The following is an 18577-nucleotide window of genomic DNA, read 5'->3' on the forward strand; positions in this document are numbered from 1 at the left end:
TGATCAGTCCTGGTGCTAGATTATTTTGAACCCTAAGCCAAGCTTAGTGGTGCGCCAACCAACTGTTTGATAGCTAACCTGTGTCCCCCCCTTATGATCTGCACCTTAGGCTAATGCCTAATCGGCCTTAATGGTGTTGCCAGCCCTGTCTGTGATGTTCACCCTGTGACAGACAGGCACCTTGTCCTTGGATTGTTGCTGCCCTGAGCCCAATGCTTGCTGAGATACAGAAGTGTCCCTATTCCTGCATAACTGGGTTTAGAAGACAGATGTTCATTGAGTTCAAGTCATCACTTAGTTTTGTGCAAAGAACACTTTGATGTATCAGGCAATGCAAAGATTTCACCTGCGGTGCTAAAAGACCTTTTAGCCTAATGAGCAAGGCACCATTGGTTTCTAGTATGGCCAAACTTAATTTGTGTATTAATATAAGATGGTCTGCATCCTCCCTGTGAGTTGTGTCCCCCTCACACACTGCCTGGCAGGAATGTTGAGGTTTGCCAGGTGAACACAAGACGGGCCTCACCCTTTCAGCTTCTGCAGGTGCCTCTCTGAAGCTCCATGGTGCTGCTAGATGGAGCTATAGGTGAGACAATGCGCTAAGGAAATTTTGAAGGCCAATCCTCTCTTGCAGATCTTTAGGAAACCCCACAATTAAGCAAAAAGACACCCATTGCCTTTCTTCTCCTTCTTCTGTACTTAGCACTGGTCTCCCTGGTCCTCCGGGCAAATATCTAGCAATGCACTTCCTGCGTCTCCCTCCAATGCCATGCCCAGGTGCACCATCCCACTTATTGTGGTGAGCGGCCACATATGGTTACGCATGGTAAGTTTTCCATGACGTCTGACCTGAGTAGACGAGTCTCTTTGTGTGTGGTTGCAGTGGTATTGGTCTCTTGGATGTCCTTCCTTTTAGGCTGATGCCGCAGATGCAACTTCACTGAGTCGGAACCAAGGTCCTCTACATATCCCACTGCTGACACCAATGTAACACTGCATGGTGCCTGCCAGGACTGACTCCGTGTATTCCTGCTCATTTTAGGCTCTTTTAGTAGCTTATTATTTTTAAAAGGACTGCTAGCTTTAAGCCACACATAACAGAAAAAGAGTGTGACTTTTCAGACTTGCCATTTTTATAGGTGCCCCTCCATTGGTGATAACAAGCCAGCTCAATCGAAATTACAAATCCACAAAAACATAAATACCACAAGATCAATAAATAAATAAAATATCTTACTGCAATTTCTGTGTGCTTACACGTCTCCTGCCCTTCCTTGTAGTCTTCTCGCTCTTCTCCATCCAGCTTCCCCAAGGGAAATCAAGAGCTATCCACTCATTACCAACTTGCAAATTAAAGTGAAAAAAAGTAACCACTTCAGGAAACAAAGAGAATAACTTCATTAACATGCAAAAGAGCAATTTAATTCAAGCCAAAGTGAGTAATGATCTCAAACAAAAGCCGATGAGCCAAATGATCCGCGCGAAATTGAATTTGCAGCAAATCTCTCTGTTTCACTTTGTGAAAAAGTTTCTGAATTTGGCCTGAAGCAAAACACAATTTATTTTGCATTGAAGTACACTATATTATTATTAATGTTATTCTTTCTTTAGAACGACTTCTCATACAGTAGACACCCAAACATTTTAAGCAATTTGGACTTACGTCGCTTCCACAATTAGGGGCACCAAAGCTTAAGCTTCATGAGTTTCATAGTTGGGTCACCCCTGGGTACAAAGTTGCAATGGCAGGACATCCCATAGCCATGGGCTCGATACATTAAAAGCTCCGTCACCCATAGGACACAGTGGGACAGTTAACAGCATCAAAATAGGGGAGAGAAGTGAGTGTGATGGAACAAACAGCATGGGTTTGATAAAGAAAACTGATAAGGCGAGGCCAGACCATGAAGGGCCTCACTGGGAACTGGGAAGAGAAGTTTATATTGAATGTGATAAAGGACAGGTAACCAATGTCATTTTTAAAGTGTAGGTGTAATATGCACCCAAAGTTTTAAATGTGTAACAACACTTGCCGGTGATTTTTGAATGTCCCATAGTATGTTTAGGCTTACAACACTGTGTTGCAACAATCAAGTCACAGGGTGACAAAAGCAAAGATTAGGGTCACCTTCGCGGCATCCAAAAGAAATGGACACAACTTTGAAATTTGTTTAAGATGGTCAAAAGCTTCCTTGGTAATATTATTCATATGTGGCTCAAAGGAGAGTGTGGGATGTACAATAACACCAAGATTTTAACCTGTACAAACAGAGATGTAATGCTGAAAATTTGCATACTTACATCGGTCACATATGGTTGTACCTTAAAGTACCTGGAGAAGAAACAATTAAAGCCTCTGTTTTTGTCATTATTTACTCTGAGAAAGTTTTCAGATATCCAGTGTTTCATATCGGCCAAAATGGGCAACCATTGCAGAAGGTGATAATTTTTGCGGAAATCTTGTGTGTAAGTAAACCTGCACATCATCTGTGTAACAGAGAAACTGTAGGCGGTACTGTCTAATAATGCGACCAATGGGGAGCATATCAATAATAAAGAGCAGGAGGCCAAGGACAGAACCCTAAGAGACACCATGAAACAAATGAGACGAGTCAGACCTAAACCCACCAATGGCATCACATTGCTCTCTGTCCTTATGCTATGATTTGAACCACACAAGGGCACAATCAGTAATGTTTAATTCATACTCGATTATATATATATATATATATATATATATATATATATATATACAGTGGTGTGAAAAACTATTTGCCCCTTCCTGATTTCTTATTCTTTTGCATGTTTGTCACACAAAATGTTTCTGATCATCAAACACATTTAACCATTAGTCAAATATAACACAAGTAAACACAAAATGCAGTTTTTAAATGATGGTTTTATTATTTAGGGAGAAAAAATCCAAACCTACATGGCCCTGTGTGAAAAAGTAATTGCCCCTGAACCTAATAACTGGTTGGGCCACCCTTAGCAGCAATAACTGCAATCAAGCATTTGCGATAACTTGCAATGAGTCTTTTACAGCGCTCTGGAGGAATTTTGGCCCACTCATCTTTGCAGAATTGTTGTAATTCAGCTTTATTTGAGGGTTTTCTAGCATGAACCGCCTTTTTAAGGTCATGCCATAGCATCTCAATTGGATTCAGGTCAGGACTTTGACTAGGCCACTCCAAAGTCTTCATTTTGTTTTTCTTCAGCCATTCAGAGGTGGATTTGCTGGTGTGTTTTGGGTCATTGTCCTGTTGCAGCACCCAAGATGCTTCAGCTTGAGTTGACGAACAGATGGCGGACATTCTCCTTCAGGATTTTTGGTAGACAGTAGAATTCATGGTTCCATCTATCACAGCAAGCCTTCCAGGTCCTGAAGCAGCAAAACAACCCCAGACCATCACACTACCACCACCATATTTTACTGTTGGTATGATGTTCTTTTTCTGAAATGCTGTGTTCCTTTTACGCCAGATGTAACGGGACATTTGCCTTCCAAAAAGTTCAACTTTTGTCTCATCAGCCCACAAGGTATTTTCCCAAAAGTCTTGGCAATCATTGAGATGTTTCTTAGCAAAATTGAGACAAGCCCTAATGTTCTTTTTGCTTAACAGTGGTTTACATCTTGGAAATCTGCCATGCAGGCCGTTTTTGCCCAGTCTCTTTCTTATGGTGGAGTCGTGAACACTGACCTTAATTGAGGCAAGTGAGGCCTGCAGTTCTTTAGACGTTGTCCTGGGGTCTTTAGTGACCTCTCGGATGAGTCGTCTTTGCGCTCTTGGGGTAATTTTGGTTGGCTGGCCACTCCTGGGAAGGTTCACCACTGTTCCATGTTTTTGCCATTTGTGGATAATGGCTCTCACTGTGGTTCACTGGAGTCCCAAAGCTTTAGAAATGGCTTTATAACCTTTACCAGACTGATAGATCTCAATTACTTCTGTTCTCATTTGTTCCTGAATTTCTTTGGATCTTGGCATGATGTCTAGCTTTTGAGGTGCTTTTGGTCTACTTCTCTGTGTCAGGCAGCTCCTATTTAAGTGATTTCTTGATTGAAACAGGTGTGGCAGTAATCAGGCCTGGGGGTGGCTACGGAAATTGAACTCAGGTGTGATACACCACAGTTAGGTTGTTTTTTAACAAGGGGGCAATTACTTTTTCACACAGGGCCATGTAGGTTTGGATTTTTTCTCCCTAAATAATAAAACCATCATTTAAAAACTGCATTTTGTGTTTACTTGTGTTATATTTGACTAATGGTTAAATGTGTTTGATGATCAGAAACATTTTGTGTGACAAACATGCAAAAGAATAAGAAATCAGGAAGGGGCAAATAGTTTTTCACACCACTGTATATATATATATATATATATATATATATATATATATATATATATATATATATATATATATATATATATATATTCGAGGTATGCAGTAACCCATCGGAATGAGAGGGGGTGCTGCCACTAACTCTGTCTTCTCCTTTTTCCTTCACAGTGCCAAGAAACCTCCCAGTGAGGGCCACTAGCACCACCCCTTTTGGTCCAACCGCCATAAAGTCCAGGCGTCCCAGGAAAAGATGTGTTTTATGTTGAACAGAGCTCCGCTAATCAAGACCATATTCAGCCTAAAAGTCCTGGATTGGGGAAAGGCACAAAGACACTGCTTTATTTTTCTTTACATCTGGACACGAGTGAAGGAGACAACCTGGTTGGTGTCCCAAAAGAAATACATGTAAATATATATATATATATATATATAGAGAGAGAGAGAGAGAGAGGCTTCACCTCAGGTACTGTTGTCATAAGGGGATGCAAATGTGCATACACCTAATGAGCCCCAATAAGGGTGAAACACAAGCTGTGTACTCTTTGTATTATTTACCAGATATTGTATCATTTATATATATATATATATATATATATATATATATATATATATATATATATATATATATATATATATATATATATATATATATATAAATGATACAATATCTGGTATATATATATATATAAAATTTAAATTTGACTCACTGCACGGTGGCGCAATGGTGCAGTGGTAGCACTGCTGCCTCGCAGTTATGAGACCTGGGTTCGCTTCCTGGGTACTCCCTGCGTGGAGTTTGCATGTTCTCCCCGTGACTGCGTAGGTTTCCTCCAGGTGCTCCGGTTTCCTCCCACAGTTCAAAGACATGCAGGTTAGGAGCCCTGGCGATCCTAAATTGTCCCTAGTCTAGTGGTCTAGTTTGTCCCAAACTTAGTTTTCTAATTAATATATTGTTCCCTATTCACAGAACTTGGGAAATATCAGTTCATTTAATTAGCCCAGGAGTTCAACTAAAAACAGAAGCTGGGTTGGAACAAAAACCTGCAGAGACAGGGGGTCCCCAGGACCGACGTTGAGAACCCCTGATCTAACACAATGCATCCCCTGTTTCACCTCAGTACTATATGTTTTCTTAAATTTTAGATATGATTTTAAAACATATTTTTAAACTATATATATATATATGTCACATTATACTGAAAGATATATCCACATATTTTTGGTTATATTGTAGTATAATTTATATCAGTAAGGGTACTGTTATATTTATAAATGTGTCTTTTGGGAAATTAATGGTGTTAAAGAGCGTGAAACTGATTATGGAGAATATTAATACTACTCTCATTAACCAAAGGAAACTAATTTCTCCAAGGAGGCAAAAAAATGGGAAAAAAAGTGAAAAAAATGTAATGTCCAGCAGGTACTTAAACAACATTTATAAATCTATTATATATGGACACATGTATGCAGATTGTCATTGTTTTTGTAGTGTGTCATATAAACTGGCCAGCCTCATTTACAAGGTTTCTGTCTGTGCTCAACTGCCAACTTTGTTTATTTCACCCCTTGTGGATTTAATGCCAGAGCATGAAAAAAGCAAAAAGGTGGATGAATGGTCTCCATTAGTCAGACTATTATTGATGTAATGACACCTCTGACAGTGGAGGCTGAAGATCTTCATGTGCACAGGAGGTCCCGACTGACTTGACTGGACACGTGGACACTGATGCAGCTGCTAAAATCTGCTACAACAACTGATCAGAAGACGGGATCAGCTGATAATCTACTGAATCACATGACTGAGACTCTAGTGGTGGTCCAGCTCTCAATTGCTTTGTTGAGTTTATGTTTGGTTTGCACTATCATCTTGCAGTTCCGAGCATCCGAGAAAAATGGATATCTGAGATATCTCTCTCTGTCCAGTCTCTACAGAATTATACAATACAATGTTTATTTATATAGCACATTTTCATACAAAAAATGTAGCTCAAAGTTCTTTACATTAAATTAAAAATAAAAAGACATAGTAGGAAATTAAAATAAGTCAACATTAAATAACAGAATAAGAGTAAGGTCCGATGGCCAGGGTGGACAGAAAAAACAAAAAAAAAAAAACACCAGACTGCTGGTGAAAAAAAATTAAAATCTGCAGGGATTCCAGACCATGAGACCACCCAGTCCCCTCTGGTCATTCTACCTAACATAAATGAAACAGTCCTCATTATAAGCACATTGTGTTGTGTAGGATATGTTGTGTGCTGTAGACATTTAGAGTAAAAAAAAACTCTCAATCCTTAAAATGTAGCTACATTTCATTAAAACTTGGCCTATTCTGGGCAATAAAAGGAAAAGAAAAAAAAAAGTGCCAACAGTCAGCGCAGATTTATTCAGCACCAATGATATAGAAAATATTTTAAAAATGATAAAATTCTGTAAAATTGTTGATATTCAGTATCTGGTTTTGATTCTGCTTGTTTTTATCAGACAAAAAACAAAACCAGGTAGTAAACCATGTAGTGTAGTAAGCTTCCACGAACATTAAACTCATATCCAAATCTGTTAAGTGTACAGTTCTGTCTGATTGTGACACAAAACTAAACTCCATAGGAGCTCCATGCCATACTAGAACTAAAACTGAATGTAACTGATATAAAAATACAATAGAAATGTCTATGTGAAATAAAAACTAAATTAAAACTAACAATACACAATGAAGGAAAACTAAAACAAAACTGAATTTCCAAGTAAGGTCAGAAAAAATCTTCTTATATAATACGCTACTGTGGTTGTCTGTTTTTCTGTCTAGGATTATAAATCACCACTAGTTTACAAAGTGTTTGACCTGTTGACCTGAAATTTGGCACCCATATACTACGTGACGTCTACTATCCGCTTTCGGGGTGATGATTGACCTTGAAGGTTAGTCCTCTTTTTATTTTTATTTTATTTTATTGTAGAATCAACTCTCAGCAGTGGCCGTGTGCCACATGTGTTCTGCAGCTGTTCTTATCCCTACCACCTTCACCGTCACTTCCCCTACTTCTTCATATCTTAAATCATTCTTGAGGCAGATTGAAGACTTAAGTGCCAGCTGAAAGTGAAAAATTAAGAAAAACGTACTAAGTAACATTGATATAATCAGTTTTAACGTGAAAAGATGCCAACAAAAGAAGAGAAGAAGTGGGCTGCTATGGTGGAGAAAAGAAGAGCTGCTCAGGAAGCAGCAAGCGCATCAACCTCTGAGCAAACAGCAGGTAAACGTACAGAGAAAGAGGAGGAAAAATTATAAGTCAAGTGTATTCACTGTGCGCCGTTACTGGTATAGAAATAAAAACTAATATAAAAAGACAAAACTATAATAACCTTGTTTTGAATGCTTCTCTGCCTCTCAACTAAATTTATGTTGAATGTTTTGGCTTCATTCACTTTTCAGGGTTCTGATGTTCTTCCTACATTTGTCTACTTTCGATTCTTATCTCACTAGTTTTTCTGCTTTGTTTAGACTTCTTCTTCAGTATTATTATTATTATTATTATTATTATTATTATTATTATTATTATTTAGTGTTACACACTATGTGAAGCTACCATGTGACAGAGTACCAGCCGATGGTGTGAATTAATGGAAGGTGCTTTCTGAGTTTAGTTTTCCTATTAAACATAGGATAAGAAACTTATAAAATCTAAAGATTTACCTATTACAGGTTATTGCATTAAATTCAAGTAACACATAAAAACAGAAATATATATTCTGATATGTTTGTTGGCTATGATTCTGCACAGCATATTAATCTCAAAGATTTGAAATCTCTTAAATTGCAGGATGTGCTCCGTTTTTCTTACCCGGATCGGCTCCTGCCGGTCAAACATTCAGCCTCACTCAGCCCTTTGAAGAGCCGTCTGCCGACTGCCATAATGCTGTCTCACAAATAGGCACTGACTGATTTATAACACAATAAGAGGTTTGTAAAGTTTATGATTAGTCAACTCATTCTGCCGCGTGTTTTAACTTTCAGTAGGTCTAAAGACTATCACACCCCCGCAATATCATAACTTGGGTTTAAAGAATGTGGAATAATGCGTTTTGTACTAGTCACAAAATAATTCATACAAGAGATAAGCAAGTCTGCTGTAAATGTAAAGAAAAACAGCCAATCAACTCTTAGGATAGTGGAGTATCAGTCTCAAGTGGATACTCTGCATGAAATAAAACACCAAGAGGGATCAACAAGACATTAAAGAAAAGTGAAATCGTACCACTGCTCCTTGCACCTACAGCACTTATCAAAAGGACTCTCCAGACCTGTGATAGTGTGGGCTGATTCTATAATCCCCATTGCCTTTTGGGAGCCTCTTGAACCACCATTGCCACCATTGATAACATAACTAAGGATGAGCTGGGCAAATGAGGACGCTCACAATTAGTAACGGGTAGGTCCAAAAATAGTAAAATCCAAAGCAGTGTTCTAATAAATAGTCCACACTTCTTAATAAATAAATAATTCCATAAAAATAGTGCAAAACATGGATGCTAAAATTAAACCATTAAAAAAGATTAAAAACACAGGCAGAAATCTTTTCTTTAAAATCATATGCCCGGTGCTAACCCCAAACAGGACCTTGTAGCAGAGGAGATGCTGAACAGACAGTCACAGCCATCCTTCTCTCTTTCAAAGGCTCCCAGTAGGTCACTGTGCCAAACCTCAATGCCCCAAGGCTTAGTTCCTTGCAGCCATCTGTGGTCCCAGCAGGGTGCTACACTGAGCCTCCATGACTCCAGCTGGCACGCTTGTGTCCCTACGGTCCGTGCCTCCCCTGCAGGACACCGAACTGAGCCTTCCTTCACCTGCAGCTCAATACAGACTTACACAGTGAGACACTTCAATGAGCACCACGTTGAGCCACTTCAGCATCACTGAGCGTTGGCCTAATGCTTTCCAAGGAGCACCCCTGCTTCTCCGCCGGCCACCTCCTAATAATAATAATAATAATAGCAATACATTTTATTTATATAGCACCTTTCCCATGCTCAAGGCACTTCACAGAGTTTAAGAAAGAACGGAGGGGTATACAGTATATAGCATTGTACTAAACCAGATAAATAAATAAAGAAGAGTAAGATAGTAAATTCAGAGAAAAAGCCAAACAGACAACATAACTGATGGTCTCGCACACACACACACAGGTTATATGACCATCTTGACAGAGAGGTAAACTGAAAGAAGGGTAATAAAGTCAGGAAGAGCTAAAAGCCTTCCTGAACTGATCAGTTTGGAGTTGTTTTTTAAAATAATTCATGGAGTCAGCTGATCTGATTCATTTCGGTAGGTCATTCCAGAGTCTGGGTGCTATACAGCTGAAGGCCCTGCTGTCACCCATGGAGTGAAGATTAGTGTGGGGCACAACAAGATTGTCAGAATCAGAGGACCTTAGTAGGCAGACAGGCACATAGTGATGGAGAAGGTCACTGATGTAGTTTGGCGCAAGGTCCTTTAAGGCTTTGTAGGTTATTAATAGAATTTTATATTAAATTCTGTAAGACACAGAGAGCCAATAAAGGCGAAGCAGGATGGGTGTGATGTGCTCGCTGTTGCTGGTTCAAGTAAGGACTCTTGCAGCCGAGTTTTGAATAAGCTGGAGCTGTGATATAAGATTAGAAGGGGTACCTGCCAGTAGGGAATTACAATAATTGATGGCGGATGTGATAAAAGCATGGACAAGTTTCCCAGCGTTAGAAAAGGAGAGGAAGGAGCGAACATATGATTTGTTACAGAGGTGAAAGTACTAAAGTTTCTTATATGATTTATGTGGGCGGAATAAGAAAGAGAGGAATCAAAAATGACACCAAGATTCTTTGCAGTAGAGGCAGGTCTGATGAGATCACCGCCAAGATGGACTGGGAAGGAGCTCATTTTATTAAGTTGCACTTTAGTCCCAATTTGCAGAAGTTTAGTTTTGGTGCAGTTTAAATTTAAAGAGTTCTGCTCCATCCAGGTTTTAATTTCACTGAGACAAGTTGTGAGCTGAGAAAGCTCTGATGAAGTTCCACGTTTAATATTGAAACAGAGTTGAGTATCGTCTGCAAAAAAATGATAGCCCAGTCCATAGCTACGAATAATATGGCCAAGGGGAAACATATAAATACAGAAGAGAAAAGGGCCAAGGACAGAGCCCTGAGGAGCTCCTTGTGTGACTGGCGCCGAGCTGGATCTGCTGTTGCCAAGACTAACAAACTCAGATAAGACTTGGACCACTGGAGGGCAGTGCCAGAGATACCCAGCATGTTCTCCATTCTGGACAGTAGAATGTCATATCTGACCTGAGTGTCAAATGCTGCACTGAGGTCTAATAGAATTAATATGCTGGTTTGTCCAGAGTCTGCTGCCATAAGTCACTCCATCCTTTAACCTCCATCTTTTCTTTCTCTTTCTGCTGATCTTTCTCTCACGTTGTTCCTTCTCTGCCATTCAGGCTCCTATTATTACCAGCCACTCTAATAGGGCACAGGTGTGAATGCGCCACTCCCTCCAAGATAATAATGTGGCACCTGACTGTCGCTCACATTTACATGTGACTTTGCAATCAGCCAATCAGCCATCTCCAGTGTGAAGGGCATTCATACACCCAGCTGCACATGATTGGAGCCTGCAGGGCATGGTTATTTGTTTAAAATCAGATTAATGCCACAGACCACTTATAACAAGCCATCTAGATTAGGAGTCCTCAATCACACTCCTGGAGGGCCGCAATGCAGAGGCTGCAGGTTTTTCTTCTAACCCGGTTGCTTAATTAGAAAGCAATTCTTGCTGATAATTTAATTTCATGGCTTGTTAGTGCTTTAACTCTGTTGTGTCAGGTGGATTTTCTTCCCCTTTCTAAGGATAGCAGCCAAATGATCTGAAGGCTAAAATGGATGACTAATTCTCAGTCCTTCACTTTTTTCTCTTCGCTTTCCTTCCAAGTATTTAAGTAAACTCAAAAGTGCATGATAAATACACAGAGGGGTAAATGGTAACAAGCTACATTGAGAAATGCTGGTCTATTTTGTCATTTGTATCTTATTACTAAAAAGGAGCCATTAATAATCAAGAATACAACTGTTTAAGACTAAAATAAGCAATAAGGGTTCAAAATGTTAATGAGCGAGATAACTAAAGTGTTACTTGAGCAATTAGTGCTTCTGATTAAGCAATCGGGTTGGAGCAAAAACCTGCAGCCACTGCGGCCCTCCAGGACCGTGATTGAGGACCCCTGACCTAGATTGAGTAAAGTCTGTGTGAAGAAGTAATAATAATAGCTAATTCACAGAGCCAAGGCACACTAAATGTGGAAAGAACTTCACAAAAATAAGTTCAAAATCACCACAGAGTACAATTTATGGCGAAAGGGACTCTGCATTTCAGAACAGAGTCCAGCATATCAAAGTGATTCAAAGCAGAGCGGAACTTCAACGGAAGGATCTGAAATAGTTAGAGGGGAGCTTGGGAATGACGTGACTACTAACTTTCTGTTTTTGAGCACCTCCAGCACGAGGCACGAGGTAGGACTTGCTCATCAGTATACTAAATATGTATTTCTGAACATGATTTGTGACAGCAAATCACAAATCCTTCTGTTTTCTTAACTCTCTTTTTATAGTGTATGGGAAACACAAAGTCAGGGCCTATTGGGATAAAAACAGGCGCCAGTCCATCACAGGGCCCACACCCACTTACTGTACATCAGGCACAAATCAACCTGCTCTGTAAGTGTTGGGGCTCTGAACGTGAAAATTCCCACAGAGGTGATAAAAAATAATAATAATTATCAAGGCTTTATTTAGTTTGGCAACTTTTACAATAAACGTCTTCGAGTGAGAGTTCTCAGCCTTTTATTCTTGGTATCATACCACCAGGAATTTGAATCTTTCAAGGTACCACCGTTCTTTTGGTCTTAAATTGTTAAGTGCTAAACTCATATTAGTAAAAAAAAAAAAAAAACTAAAGGTGATTACGACTGTAATTCATTCCAAAACTCTGGTCGCAACCCGATTCGGTCGTGACCTGAACTAATTTTCCCCATAGGATTGTATGTAAATACAATGAATCTGTTCCGGACCGTACAAGCTGTATGTAAATATATATTTTTTAAGATTTTTAAGCACAAAAATAGCTAATTATAACATAGAATGTAAGGTGTAATAGTAAACAAAATGTAAAAACATTGAATAACACTGAGAAAACACTGGTTGCCTGTGTCATTCAGGATTGACTTTAAAATTCTGCTTATGGTTTATAAAGCCTTAAATAATCTCGCTCCATCTTATATATCGGAATGTCTGACACGTTATATTCCAAATCGTAACCTCAGATCCTCAAATGAGTGTCTCCTTAGAATTCCAAGAACAAAACTTAAAAGAAGTGGTGAGGCGGCCTTCTGCTGCTATGCACCTAAAATAAAATTTAATTTTAAGATTAAGAATTGTAAATTGTTGCTTTGCGCCTTCCCCCACCATAACCTATCATCTATGGGGAGGAGCGAAAGCTTTAGATTCATCAAAAAAATTCCAGTCTCTGGTTTTTGCTACGTTTCACAACGTTTTAGGGTCCCCTGATACTGCAAACATTGATATCTCGATGATGGGTGTCTGTCCGTCTGTCACATTTTCTTGAGGATGTTCTAGAGTTAAAACGGCTGGATGGAAAAATAGAAAACTTGACACTTAAGCCTGTTATGAGATGACGATAGGCTGATTAGTTTTTGAGCCAAGTTGTGCAAGAGAAAGAGGCACTCTAGAGCAAGGGTCACCAACTCCGGTCCTGGAGGACCACCAGTGGCTGCAGGATTTCATTCTGACCCTTTTCTTAATTAGTGATCTGTTTTTTGCTGCTAATTAACTTCTTTTGAATTGATTTTATTTGACTTGGTTTTTAAGAAATGTTTCCCTGAATTTCTTTAGCTTCATTTCTTTCCTTAAATGACACCCAAACAAAAGTGAAATGTGAAGAGAGTGAGCCAACAGAAGACCAACTAAGTCAGGGCCTTGAACTCCAACCAGTTGCTTAATGAGGTGCCGATTCTCATTGTTAATTAAACCCGTTCTTTAATTCCGTGGCTTGTTGCTGTTCTCATTGTGCAATAGCAGACATTAACAAAATTGTAGATTTTCTCTTTTCTAAGAGCAGATCAGCATTCCTGAGACCTTCACCTTTCTTTATTTTCAGATATTGTATGATGGTCACAGTTTGCTGGTCCTGATTTGGCTCATTTAGTATCTCATTATTGTTTGGCTGCTAATTAAGGAAAAAAGGAACAATTGAGGGGTCTGAGTCTTCAAGAGCAAGTCAATGAAAAGGAATTCAAAAGAAGTTAATTAGCACCAAAAACATGTCACTAATTAAGAAAAGGGTTAGAATGAAAACCTGCAGCTACTGCAACCCTCGAGGACTGGAGTTGGGCACCCCTGCTCTAGAAGAGCCCTCAAATACCGTTGTTTGGCAATTAGACCCCAGGGGTCGCAGAATCGGTTCCTGAAGAGCCACTATTTTCGCTCCATACGATTTCTTAATTAGACGCTCATTCTGCCTGTCAGTGAAGCATGTTATGTTATTATGCTGACTAGCATATGCAGGTAAGTATCTCACTGTACTCTGTACACAGGACAATAATGACCTCAAAAATCTATTGTATGGCTTATGGGAGTCCTCAGGTCGCTACACCCGATTTTTCCAAAATTCTGAGCTCATCATACAAATGTTTAATGGACCACACCCGGTCAGCATTTCTCAGAACTTTATTGAAATACGTTATATGTGTAGGAGATGAGGAGAGATTTAACTTAATTATCAGTCCTGCCCTCAGTAATGCCAGTAATGATTTAAATCATTTATTTAATTTAACGTTTTCTGTTGTAGAAGGCAGATCTTCAGCTATTAGACTCGTATCAAGGTAAGTGAAGCACAAATAATACAATGTATTGATCAACACAAGGATTAAAGAAATACTGCATCTATACACTCACCGGTCACTTTATTAGGTACACCTTGCTAGTACAGGGTTGGAACCCCTTTTGCCTTCAAAACTGCCAGAATTCTTTGTGTTGCAAATTCAACAAGGTGCTGGAAACATTCCTCAGGGATTTTGGTCCGTGTTTTAATTGTGTTTTGACTCCTTTTAATTTTGAATGGTGCAATTTGTCTTCTGCCTTGTTCTTTATTTTTAAAATTAATGTAAGATCATCACAAATGTTCCTGCTCTAAGTGTCATTAGCAGGGCAGAAAAGTAGCAGTAAAAACACAATGATGAATGAGAGTTGACTTGTGTGACTAAGTGCATCATGGGTAATGAAGTTTATCAAGGACTACACTTTTAGCATACAGTCCATAGAGACAGTGGCAGGTCAGCACGTCTGGCACAGCAGCTCCAGGAGGTTGTGGGAAGTGCTGGTATTCCATACTGCTGAGCACAGGTGGACCTCAAACACTTCCAGTACACAAGAAAAACTCCCGTAACCCCAAAGTGCAAAATGTAGAAGTGCTAGTATGGAGTACCAGCGAGTACTGGGCCACTTCAAGCACTGGTTTTACTTCGTAATGTGGTCAGCTACTCACCGATTAGACAACTTCTATGCCAAGCCAAATAAAAATTGAAAGAAATTATGGTCAGATATCTTAAAATGAGCATATTTGGTTGTTTATAAAGAACTAGCCAATCAGGCCGCTGTTTAAATTCGTCAATTTTCACGTTGACTGGTAATTTTCCAAACACCGCCTCAGTCGGTTTCCACGTTGATTTTTCATTGTTCTTTGCGGTTCCGGCTGCTTTTTTATATATAATCCACCAAGTCACCAGACCATGGGGGTGGGGGGGTTGGGTTACAAAGGGTAGGGACGAAATCAGTGCGAGCGTATGACCCGCACGTACTGGGAAATTCTCGTTCGTGGGGAACAATTGCAAGCCACGGTCTCCATCATGAATGGGATTCAACGGCTTACCTACGGCTCCCCGCGCCGGGTAGACACACGTTGATCCATTCAGTGTAGCGCGCGAGCAGTACCGGACATACAAGTGCATCACAGACCTGTTAATGCTCAATCTCACGTGGCTGAAAGCCACTTGTCCCTCTTAAGAATTTAAACGCCGACCGCTGTTGGGTCGTGTAACTATTTAGCAGGCAGGAGTCTCGTTCGTTTTCGGAAATAACCAGCCAAATCGCTCCACCAACCAAGAACTGCCATGCACCACCACCCACAGAATCGAGAAAGAGCTATCAATCTGTCAATCCTGTCCGTGTCCGGGCCGGGTGAGGTTTCCTGTGTTGAGTCAAATGAAGCGAAAGGCTTCACACCTGGTGTTGCCCTTCCGTCAATTCCTTTAAGTTTCAGCTTTGTAACCAAACTCCCCCCTGAACCCAAAGACTTTGGTTAGCCGGTTGGCTGCCCTGTCGCGGGGCCTGCATTGGTGAAGCAGGTGAGATGGTAATGAAACAGAGGCACAGGGCTTATTGGTTTTTAAAGACTGGTTCCTTCATTGGGTTTTAACCAATGCACATAACGAACCAACACACAATCGTCCGTGCGGCGCTCAGGGTGGAACGGGAGGAGAGGAGAAGGACATCCACTCTGCTTCCTCCGTCATGCTAGTCTGCTGATTTCTCGTTCAGTATACACTGCCTGCTCATGTGCCCACCTCCAACTTGTCACTCGAATCGTTGTCTTTGCACAGTCCAGATGCACCTGTGACTCACGTAGACTTTTCATTGCTCTGTGCGGTTTTGGCTGCCTTTCTATATATAATCCACGAAGACACCTGACCACGATGGGAGGGTGGTGTGTACAAATTGCAGGAGCATCTAAGAAGACGCATGTTTGTCGCGGATGCGAATTGCTGTATGTAGCGTGTAAAACAGTTTGCTAGGGTGCACACGGTCGTGTGTTTTCACCTCAGTTGTAAAGGATTGTTTTAAGGATCCCATGGGATACCCCTCGCAAACCGTTTTACACGCTGCATATGGCGATTCACCTCCGCTAGAAACATGCCTCTATGAACAGTCAGCGTGTGCATGTTGCCTCTACGACAGACGAATATAAATGACGCCATTTTTTCTGTGTCCTCGCGTCTGAGTTGGTGGGCGTGGCTCTGCGAGTTGTCGTCGTATCCAATGGTCTTGGAGTTGGTGGGCGTGGCTCCTTCCTGCGTGCGCCATAGGTGTCTCACTTGTCGGCGGCTTAGTGAATCCACGCCCCTTCCGGCGTGCTTTCCATGGTCGTCTTGCCTTAGTGAATTATATATATAGATTGTCTTCATAATAGCAAAATGAATTTTAGATATCTGATATGTCCAGCTTATTTCCCGATAGCCTGGCATTACTTCTCAATCCTCTACCAAAAAAAAAATGTTTTTTATTTTCAAGATATCTAAAATTCAACTACAAATATCACGTCATTTGTTTTTTTTTTCTCTCTCTCTCTAAGTGATACTTTGGCTTGGCACAGAGTTTCGTGATCGAATCCAAGCTGAATTCTCTAATGAAGCTAGAGAAGGTAACATTAAAGCAGAATAAAGTGGAGCTGCTGGGAGTCAATACTTCATTAGACAACTGATTAAGGATCATTTTAAACACTCAGACTTGCTAGATTTTTAATCCAATAATTCATTTTTGAAGTAACAGCTTCATTTTGTTTTTCTTCCTTTCACATAAGACACCATTGTGCACAAGGTCTTTCTTCTTCTTGTATCATTCCTGCCATGTAATTCAGTCTTATGAGTTTAGGTTACAGGTTTGGGCTGAATTCAATCACTCCGACATTAACGAAGTCCTCATACATTATCATAAATTTTGTCAGACTTACCAGGGACATTTATTGGGTTCATCTACTTAACAAACGTACATGTAGCGATATTATCCAGACAGAGTTACGAGCATACCCGTCATTTGCTGTATTTATGAGGGTAGCTAGTGATGGACAAGTATCTCTTGTGGGGTTGCCTAATCCTGAAAATGTGCAACAGCCGCTGCTTGCTACTGGATAATGTCTGAAAAGTAATGGATGGCTGTATTATACACATGGGACGTGACTCTGCTCAGGAAAAGCAGGTCTGGGAAATCCAGGTCCCGGTCAGTGGCAACAGTAATGGTACAAGGTATCAACATTTATTTATATAGCACATTTTCATACCAAAAAATGTAGCTGAAAGTGCTTTACAAAATGAAGAATAGAAAAATAGAAGACACAATAAAAAATAAACATAAGTCAACATTAATTAACATAGAATAAGTAAGGTCCGATGGCCAGGGTGGACAGAAAAAACAAAAAAAAAAGTCCAAGAGCTGGAGAAAAAAAATAAAATCTGTAGGGGTTCCAGACCACGAGACCGCCCAGTCCCCTCTGGGCAGATTACTTACTAGGTTACTTACTTGTCAGATGGACAGTATGTCCATGTGTTCTGGTGTGGAAAATCTTTGATTTTTCAACTATAGACTGTTAATATTAAATTTAAATTATTTTGCTCAAATAAACCAGGATGAACTGAATTTACAGGACTTTAATTACAGGCATTGCAAGCATCCTATTCTATTTTACCAATAATTTATGCTTTTGTTTGTCAGTTTCTTTTTCCCCCAATTACTTTTATGACCTGTAAATGGAAAATGAGTACAGATGCCACAGAACCTGTTTTAATTCATTAATATCCTGGGAACAAATAGATGGCAATTGCCAATCACCCCGCAGTATTCTGCATAAGATTCTCTACATAGGGATTCGTGATCATCACTTGGTGCCCACCCGGGGTAGTAAATGCGAACATTAATTTTATTTTAATTCTTTTCATTTTTATTACTATTTAATTTAATATTGTTTCTTTGTATCAGTATACTGCTGCTGGATTATGTGAATTTCCCCTTGGGATTAATAAAGTATCTATCTATCTATCTATCTATACAATATCAATCACTCTAGATCAGGGGTCCTCAATCACAGTCCTGGAGGGCCGCAGTGGCAGCAGGTTTTTGCTCCAAGCCAATTGCTTAATAAGAAGCACTTACTGCTCAAGTGACACTTCTGCTTCACTTTAGTTGTTTCGCTCTTTAAGATTTTGAACTTTTATTGCTTATTTTAGTCTTAAACTGTTGTGTTCTCATTTTTTAATGGCTTCTAATTAGCAATAAGATACAAATGATAAAAGAGACCAGCATTTCTCCATTTAGCTTGTTACCATTTACACATCTGTGTGTATTTATCATGCACTATTGGGTTTAA

Source organism: Polypterus senegalus, chromosome 4, assembly GCF_016835505.1.
Source record: "Polypterus senegalus isolate Bchr_013 chromosome 4, ASM1683550v1, whole genome shotgun sequence".
Lineage (NCBI taxonomy): Eukaryota > Metazoa > Chordata > Cladistia > Polypteriformes > Polypteridae > Polypterus > Polypterus senegalus.